Source organism: Colias croceus, chromosome 9, assembly GCF_905220415.1.
Source record: "Colias croceus chromosome 9, ilColCroc2.1".
In the NCBI taxonomy this organism is placed as follows: Eukaryota; Metazoa; Arthropoda; class Insecta; order Lepidoptera; family Pieridae; genus Colias; species Colias croceus.
In genome coordinates this window covers 4,215,509-4,226,167 of record NC_059545.1, presented here as the reverse complement: position 1 = coordinate 4,226,167, position 10,659 = coordinate 4,215,509, and the positions used below count along the sequence as shown (strand labels likewise).

General features: G+C 29.9%; 1 protein-coding gene across 1 annotated transcript in view; it reads left to right on the top strand.

Moving 5' to 3' along the window:
• The first annotated feature begins 6,394 nt into the window (after positions 1-6,394).
• Positions 6,395-10,659, top strand: part of LOC123694200 (ATP-binding cassette sub-family G member 1) — a 65,090-nt gene continuing 60,825 nt past the window's right edge. Inside the window, exon 1 of the mRNA XM_045639558.1 lies at positions 6,395-6,673. The gene's annotated coding sequence lies outside the window, so the exon portion shown is untranslated. The remainder of the gene's footprint in view (positions 6,674-10,659) is intronic.

Sequence of the window (10,659 nt, the reverse complement as noted above, 5' to 3'; positions counted from 1 at the left end):
ATTATTATTTACGATTCAGATTTGCATTTTTGCATCACTACCAAGCTAAATTTTGTAAGGGTCAAGAGATGTTATAAGTGATAATTGATGAACCTAATCATGTAGCTTTGTACTTTAATGACTGTCCATAAATTCATGTTCGTATTTCGATGGAGGCAAAGATGCACATTTAGTACATCTCTCTGCATAATAAAAATGAATCGCATGATCGCAGGATGTGTTGATAAGCGTCGAGATGTGTTGCTAACTCGAGATCGTCTCGACGAATTCGACAATTTTCGAAATTTTCGAAAATTCGAAAAAAAACCGAAAAAAGGACAATAGGGCAGAACAACGTCTGCCGAGGAAACCGATTGAAAAGTAAAAAAATGTTGTGTGGTTTTATGAAACCACGGTAAAAGTGAAACTTTTTTTCACACTATAGACATTTAACTAAAAATTATCGTATTTGTACGATAATTATCGTACGTATCGTGCGTCACGCGACATGCGCTACACAGACCAAAAAGTTTGAGACGATGTAATAAAAGTTTCACTTTAAAAATGTTACGCGATATTTTGAATGTGGTTTCCCTTTCTACTTACACTTTTCACAGTAATGTTTGCAGTTTCGGGTCATCAGAACTTTAAGCATATTCATTTAAAATTATGTCATGACATTGGTACAGTTACACTTGTACATTAATTAATATATAGAATTAATATCTGATATAATTAATCTATATAATATATCTCTATACTGGAATAACAATAAATATTTAGCTATAATATTGTATTTGTCAATTTCAAACATTAGAGATGCGAGTTTTAGGTATCACCCTATTACTAAGAATTAATAACAATTGTTTATGAATTTCAGTTAAAGGTACCAAACCAAGTTCAATACCAAAACCAGTATTCTATTAATAGATTTCCAGGCTTCTCTTGGACGTAAGGGCGGTTGAACTGAACCTATAGTGAGTCGATAAAAATATTATAAGACGATCACTCGAGTATATTATAAATATTATTTAAATTTAATATACCTTTTTTTAACACGAAGGAAGTTTTTGCAAATCACGGAGTCGCTTAATGTGCCATAATATCATATAAATTTATGAATACGAATGATGAAAAAGTTAAGGTTAATACCTTATTAATTACTAGCTTTCCACCCGCGGCATCCCGCATCGCCCGCGCAGACAAAGAAAAACCCGCATAGTTCCCGTTCCCGTGAGATTTCCGGGATAAAACCTATCCTATGTCCTTTCTCGGGTATCAAAATATCTCTATACCAAATTTTATGCAAATTGGTTCAGTAGTTAAGGCGTGATTGAGTAACAGACAGACAGAGTTACTTTCGCATTTATAACATCATATACGGCTAAAATGACTTGTTTATAATAATTAATAGGCTATATGCCTACAGTGATATTGAGGTATATATTATGTTTATATCTTGTCCAATATTATGTGATTTGTTTGTTAATGAATGTAAAACAATAGAATGAACATCAAGATTAGATAGGTATAGGTAATGCTTCGTTTTTGTACCTACCTTTATTTATTTACAGATCCTTGCGCTCGCAGTGAATACCTTTTGTTGTCTTCTTTATCACCTATTCCTGCCTTCTTATTCATAGGCAAACCTACCATTCCCATGGGACTTTCAATAATTCTTCGTTGATGTTAGTCTTAAAGTATTAAGTATCCCAAGATTCTGTTGATATGTGTATAATTCATCCCCTTCCCGCTTTGTTTTTGTGATAAGAGATACCTCTTGTTTTCTCAAAGGCTTATATGTATATAATATACATTATGTACCTATAGCTATTATAAGATAATTAATCAAGAGTTGCTCAAGCGAAAATCTTTACAGACACTTCGGCGTAAAATTAGTTTTGACGTAGGTACACATGAACATGCATAATTATAAGTCATGTTTACAAATATACTTACAAAAATAAAATATATTCTCTTATGACGTCAAAATTAAATTTACATTTCTACTGAGTTGTGATAATTTATCAATATCAAAACTTGCTATTAAAGAGCGAGTTTTTAAAAGTTACGGCCTGTTATAAAAAAAATATATATATATTCGCCCAATAAATATCCCAATACTGATTTTTTGTATTTTTCGAAATACAAAAATTACATACATTTGTGGTATTATGTAAAAGAGACGAACACAAATTAAAATATTTAATTAAATGTAAAAGTCATCGGGATTTTTCTATTGTGTTTTCCATTTCAAAGACATTAAATCAAAAAGAGAAATTATTTTGCTAAGAATCACTTGTTTTTAAGCTGAGTGTAAATTTTATATCCCACGCTATAATAATAAAGAAGCATTGGAAAAGTATGTTGACACTTCCGGAGTATTGTTAGGAGCAGTTCATACATTTCAATACATACCTACATCTATTCATCTATATGTATAGACATTTAAACAATTTGGGACATATATTTAGATAATAATCAAGATCAAAACATACTAGTATGTCGTATGTATGTGTTGCTCTATACATTTACCTATAAAAATCTCTTTGTACATAATATCACGAATGTAGAGTTAAGAAAATTCTTTTCAGGCAAAATTAAAAACTTCTGAACTGACTTTTAAAACTATTTTACTTACGAAAATCTTCATTATCAGTGAGTGGTATTAGTATACCTACTTACTTACTCTCTTACCTATTTTCACATGCGTGAATCCGGGGGGCGCAGTTTGTTTTCTAAGCGGTGTAATTATATCTAATGTATAAACATAAAAAAAACATGAATTTCCATAAATAATGTCATAACACCATCCAATATCTTTTAAATAAGTTTTAATATATTATGTCGCATCGCACATTTGCTTCACGTGTATCCAGCCTATTATAAATATTTATAAAACAAAACACGCACACAATCATTACTCAGTGGAAATAGTATATAGATCATCATATGAGTCAGAATTCAACTAATAGGGCTCATAGAGTTCCGATAAGTTGGTAAAATCTACATAAATTATGCATTCAAATAAACGTTTTTGAAAATTCCTATAATTGTATTTGTAATGTAGTATATGTACCTACATAATATCGAGATGTTATCGGGTTTTTAAAAGCTTCTGACTTTTGTTCATCTGTCCGTCCGTATTTTTATTAGGTTGGGGAATTTTTTGGAATGGCCGTATTGATTTTAACATTCCCTATAATACAGGTGACATCATCTTGAGTGGAAGAAGTCGCGGGCGCGGGCTAGTTATTAAATAAAATATGTGTTAATAACTTAAAAATGATTAAATTTGAAAAAAGCTTGTTTTTAGATGAATTTATGGCTGTGGCCATTTTCCTCATGCGTTTTATCACAGGGAAAAATTTACAAAAAAAAAATATTAGAATATTAATTTCACATTTTAATCTACTATCCTTATTTGTTACTAGAATTCAAATTATTTTGACTCATGAGTCATGAGAGAAATATACCTAGACAAATTTCAAAAGTAAATTCATAACTTTAATTCAAGCGATGACTTCCTCTAATTTATTTATTTTTTCAATTTCATTTCAGTTTCCATTGATTTTTGACATTAGTTAAACTGTTAATTACGCCGTTCCGGGTGTTATAATATGCAAATAATCAAACATTTATTAATAATCATCTCATTAACACGGACCGGATCATAAAAACCGCTTTGTTTCTAAACTGGATTATATCTTTTTGGGAATATCACTACTCTACCATTAATATAATGTTTCAACTATTTTAATTTTTGTGCCATCAATACACAGATATTAGAATTTATCAATTCTTACACATGAAAGTAAACACGGTTAATGTTTCTTTTTCTAATTCATGACATAAATAATGGTAAAAATCAAAAATAATAAGTTAGAAAGAAATATGCACCACTGAACAAATTGTTTTTTAATGTAATTAAATATACCAAAAACAAAAAGTACCATAAAGAACAGGTTAATTACTAAAACATATACTAATTTCATACACTAATTTCATAATCAATTATACCTAATGGATTGATATGACACATCTATTGTTTTTTAATGTTTGTTTTTTTATAGCACTTGTCACATTATGTAAAAATAACGTCAATGGAACAATATCATTAATTTAATATGATTTATTGATTCAAAAATTGATCATTAATTATCAGAATTAACATTTATATATAACACGTTTGTTATATATACTTAATTAGGTCTTTAATATTATAATTTTATATGTAATTTTTGAGGCGTCTATTCCATATCATAGACACCAAGAAGATTGTTCTAGAAAGTTAGAGTAAACATGTGATAATTAATTTTGGATAAGGTTTTCATTGAGATAAGATAGTCGCTGAGATTAATGTGACCGTTACTTTAAAACTATTATTATCATCGTTATTAGTTTTCAATTAGTTAACATGATAAAGTTATGAACAAAGATACAAAAGTCCTTTTAATGTCACTGGGACAAAATTAACGGAGTTTGTCATTTAAAAATGTAGGTGTAACGAAACAATGTGCTGTTTTTTGTTTCTATAACTGTTAAATAAATTGTTGAAATCATTGAGTATTATTACTGCGTATAGAGGAGACACCACGAAGAAAATCTGTGCGCCAAGCACGGCCGCGGCGGCGCGGGGCGGCTATAATAGTGAGTCATAGATTAAGCAATGTCATCGACTCACCCCCATAGAGGCGAAACTTCGTAAATATTTTGCCTACTACCAATATAAACAATCAATGTAAAAAAAATATATATAATTCATCTAATGAGTAAATTATTAATAAACTTATCAATTAAAAAATTACTAAAATACGTTGGTAATTTATTTTCATATTTCATGTTTGAACCTTTTTCAAAATAATATCCACATTACAATATTTTCTAAATGTGTAATATTATTATTTTACAGTATATATAAAAATTTACGTCATGTAATATTTCTAAGTAAACATCTTTCATACCTAATGCCATTTCTTCAATTTTGAGTCTATATGACAAATGAAGCAAAATGGCGCCCGCCGAAAATTTTGCTCGACACAAGTTTTAAAAATGATTATCTTGTTAATTAATTAGCGATGAAAAGTTATTTCTTTTGATGTTGAGCGGAACATAACTGTGACGTAGGCGGTGTCGTCTCCATACGTAGTAATAGTATCTCAATGGTTGAAATATGTCACCAAAATTCGATGACATATTAAGGTGATATAGAGGTTGTGTGATTCTTGTTTTTTATACATATTTATTATTTTATATGTAGATGCGATCGTTAAGAGAATGATAGGAGGTCGTTAATCATTGCCTAATTAGTATGTGTTCGATAATTATTTAAATAAACAGCTATTTAAATTAATATTCAGCAAAGTGTACGCACACTCAATACATATATTAAATATTGACATATTTTTACATTTTCGCATGCTTCATTTTTATTTTTAAGTATTGGTATTCATTTCCTAAAATATAAAAGTAGTACTTATGTATATATTAAAATTTGAACTTCCTTACGGAACTGATACGGTTTATAGTACGGGTAATATTTACTTAATTTATATGATTATTTTTTACAAACCGGTCCCATTAACATCAATTTATTTGAGGTACTTACTAATTTGTTAAGTCAATAATGATATTGCAATACCATAAAAGTGTGTGAAAAATAAAAGTATCATGAGGGATGGTAGGTATAAGTAATTAGGTTAAGAAATTTTGAAATTATTTAAAAACCGATTTAAAAAAAAGATACGGTTCTCAATTCAACTGTATTTTTTCTTTATTTTTGGGTTTGTTCCCTTAGAATTCTTGGAGTAACGATTTTCATGATTCTGTTTTTTCAAGTTCTGACCATTCGCAGATGGTTTAGAATTTTGTAAAAAAAATATATATTTGAAAGTTATCTTTGTGATAATCATTTCATTGACTCTTTAGAATGGACATAATATATCCAAACATAATATTATTTATATTTTTAAAGTACTATAATGGACTAGAAGAACTGGACCGATTTTTTGGTTTCATCGTCATAACATTGTTGAGAGTTGAGACATGTATAATTATAAAAATAATTTATAGATAATACCTAAATAATCATTTATCTACCCGTGTCGACATTGCGTTTATTTGATAACGTATCTTTGTATCGATTATTGTGTAAGCAAATAATAATTAAACGAATATAGTTACTTTTTAGATATTTTTTTTATTAATTCTAAGTTCAAAGTCACAGTTCAAAGTGCATTAGTGATGGATTCACATTAGTGATTCCAATGTTGTGATACTTGTATACGTCATGCGTTTATATTCAAACAATGCATTTAGATAGAGCGCATGCGTGTAGAGACGCGGCGACGCGCGCACGGCGGGTGTGCACTGTGCGTGAGCCTGACAGCCGACAGCCGACAGCTGACAGGGTTCTTCTTGGTTCTTGGCAGGGGCGAGCTCTCCCAGCACATTCTGAATTCGCTTCAGTGTGCCACTGCGCGCGAATCGGCGCTGGCTGTGCGTAAACATTCGAATTTTAATAACATAGTCGAATGATATCGCTTTTTTCGTCGTGCAGTTGAAAAATATGATATTGTAATAAATAATATTGAACAAGTGCAATATTGTGCTACGTTTTCGTTACGATTTGTTGACACATTTTTGTACTTTGCGTACTTATTGAATTTTTGTGAAATTGTCAGTGAAAATAAAGGTAAGACTATTTTCTTTACATAATTTTATTTTATTATAAATATAAATTTCAGCAGCGTTTTTTGAAATTTAATTAATTACATAATATGTAAATTAATACCTTTCTCTAAAACCGCGCTATCTGTTGGTGAAAAGGTAAAGAATCGCGCAGCAGTTTTTGAGTTTATCGCGAACAGATAGACGCAATGGATGGCTTTGTTTTTAATACGTTATAAAAATTGGCAATTAATAAAAAGAAAAAGGTTACTTATTAATAATAATTGGCAGTCGGCAATTATTATCATTTAGCGATTTTATATAATGTTATTAATTATTCTGTGAATTCGTTAATTTATACACCAGTCCCTTAGTTTAAAAATAAACTAATTTGTAAAATTTAAAAATAATTTGTTTGGAGAACAGTTAAATCGATTAATTTGCTGTTCATTTGAACATTTTGTTTGTAACAGTATAAAATGCATATTTAACATAATTATTCCAAAGGTGAAAAGGTGAGGTGGTAAATTTAGAAATGATATAATTTATTTAAATTTAAAAGAAATTTACTTACTTAGTAACTACAATTGAAAAATAAAATAACACTTCTAAATTAATTTTATGTTATATTATCTATGAGTAAAATCAATCAATTGAAAAATTATCTGTAAATTTTAAAACTCTCTTATCAGTAGAGATTTTTTTTTTCAATGAATTGTTTACTACAATATTTCGATAGGTACGAAATATATGTCCCTTTAGTACTATCAGGTAGGTTTAGGTATAGGTACAAACCTATGCAAGTATGCTTAATCGTGATATCGGCAAAATTGTGTGCGTCAGGATTGCTCCGCCAAGTTATCAAATCAGAAAATGGTTTCAGCCAAAAATTTGTCAATATTTGTCAAAATCGAAAGAAACAAACCCCGTATTTGTCAAAGCAGAAATAAAGAAGTTATAAGCGTTTTAAGTTGGCCGCGCAATCCTGACGTCAAGGACTGCGCGGCCACGGAGATCTCAGCAACTACTTGGGATAGAGAAATAATTCCTTTTGTCAACTCAAGTCTGTATTTGTCAAGGTTTGTCGAAAAATGAATCAAAGCTCTATATCAATATTATAATTAAATATTCGCCTTGAAAGTCATGGCCGCGCAGTCCTTGATTTGCTATTTTGTTTTTAGTATTTTTTTTATTAAAATTGAAGACTTCATATAGTATAGGAGTTAAAAGGAGAATGGTCTTAATTTGTCGAAACTGACAAAAGCTTTAAAATACGACTAAAGTGTAATTAAACAGACGAAATCAATTTAAAACACAAAACTCGTGGCCGCGCAGTCCTGACGTTACTTTAAACCATGATATCTCAATAACTATAGTAGCTAGGATTTTGCTGTAGACGTCCATATAATCCTTATATTAACCCCATTAAAATGACATATCCTTTTACCCTCAACACTGTTTGGGACGCGAGTAATCTCAAGAATTATGTTACCCCATACAATGTTCTAGTAGAGTGACCATAATGTCGATTTGTTTTTAATCTTTGTCAAACTGGCTATGACAGCACAGTTCAAGGGCATTCTGTTCTGTTAGTCAAAAACTTAAATAAAATACTAAATAAGACGAAATAAAAAACTTGTTTAATATTTGAATATTTTTATTCATTGCACAAATATAAAGATTTCAAAAATCAACAAAATCATTATTCTTCAACTTTAAATGTTTTTCATCGGCTCTTACACCTCTACTAAAACATAAGTTAAAAAATGGATATATACAGAATCGTTTGTACTCTCTTCTAATTTACTCTTGTTATCGTCGTAACAAAGCATTCCGCTATTTCTTATAATATGACACTTATAATGCCCTATTGTTCCAAGTATTGGAGGAACCTATTCTACGGCACCTAATCTTCTCTAATATATAAAAATCAATGCCACTTTTCGTTGTAATTCCATAACTCGAGAACGGCTGAACCGATTTCGATAATTCTTTTTTTATTATATTCCTTGAAGTACGAGGATGGTTCTTATGTAGAGAAAACGTTAATATGTACCACGGGCGAAGCCGGGGCGGACCGCTAGTAATTTATAAATGTTTTGTTTAATTATTATACTTTTAGGTACCTCATGTAAAAACACCATTTGCGTGCCATTTAAATCGAATGTAACAATTTTTGACAAGGTATAATGAAATAGAACTACTTCATTGCATTTTCTGCATTGCTTGTTTTCCTAATCATGAATAATAATAGAATCTTCCAAGTTACTGATGGTGAAAATATTAATTATATCTAAATTTAACGGTATAAACACATGTTTTCTTCTTGATGGGGTAGAATTTATGCATGCACTATTTGAACAGTTACTTACAGAAGAAGCACTAAAAATAATATCATTTAAGACGTGCTCATAAATAAATGCAGCGTTACATTCACAATCATAATGATTGTTTTTGAAATGTATCGAAGCAATTCTTATTCTTAATTTGTTTGCTTCTTCGCTGTTATTATCAGAGTTACAGAGGATTTGTAAAAACGCTGTTATATCCCTATTTCTGCAATTATTGTAAAATAAATCGCGTATGCATGAATACTCTTTAAATCCGTGGGCCAATAAAAAAAATACGGAATCAAATGCACAAGTGTTTGTTAATTTAATATTTTTTTCAGATATATCTTGTACAGTAAAATTACTATTTTTTAAAAACATTATATTTACAGGTTTATTTGCAGAATCATCTTTAGGAACACCTTCGCCTCTCCAGTTTTCAACATACGTAGGAATTACTGAGAATACCGAATCATTTAAAAACGTTTTGGTTACACTAGGTTTTTCTTTTTTGCAGCATTTGTTTTCAAATGGTAACATTTTTCGCTTCCTAGTCTTACCTCGTTTTCTTTTAATGTTTTTCTCCTTTTTGTCTACAATGTCGGCGAAATTATTTAAAAAATTTAAAGCAATTTTTATTTCACCTAATAAATAATCATAATGCATATTTAAATATTCATCAATGTTATATTTCTTCGACCTTGTTGTGAATAACAAATTTTTCATAGTTTTAAAATAGCTCTAGCTGAAGATGTTGGTACTTTGTTTTGTGATTTATATAATGGGCACATAATATTACTCCAGAGGGGTAACTTTAGGAGTAACCGTTTGAGCATTGTTATTAAATGAGGCATGTAGAAAGAGTTTTGTGATTCTGACGAACTTTTTGTTTTATCTAGGCTTTTTTCCCTCTCAACAATTTCATCAAACCATGAGAGCAAACCGTCATCATCGTCGAGGATTATGTTTTCGTGAATATTTTCCTTCTCATCGGTGTCTTCATTAGGTTCCGTATATGTAGTATTACCTAAGGTGCAACTTATTTTCTGAATATAAACAGAAACAGGGTTTTCTGGGTTATCGTATTCGGTTAAAATTGAAAGAATAAAGTAAAGTTGAAGAATAATGATTTTGTTGATTTTTGAAATCTTTATATTTGTGCAATGAATAAAAATATTCAAATATTAAACAAGTTTTTTATTTCGTCTTATTTAGTATTTTATTTAAGTTTTTGACTAACAGAAGAGAATGCCCTTGAACTGTGCTGTCATAGCCAGTTTGAAAAAGATTAAAAACAAATCGACATTATGGTCACTCTACTAGAACATTGTATGGGGTAACATAATTCTTGAGATTACTCGCGTCCCAAACAGTGTTGAGGGTAAAAGGATATGTCATTTTAATGGGGTTAATATAAGGATTATATGGACGTCTACAGCAAAATCCTAGCTACTATAGTTATTGAGATATCATGGTTTAAAGTAACGTCAGGACTGCGCGGCCACGAGTTTTGTGTTTTAAATTGATTTCGTCTGTTTAATTACACTTTAGTCGTATTTTAAAGCTTTTGTCAGTTTCGACAAATTAAGACCATTCTCCTTTTAACTCCTATACTATATGAAGTCTTCAATTTTAATAAAAAAAATACTAAAAACAAAATAGCAAATCAAGGACTGCGCGG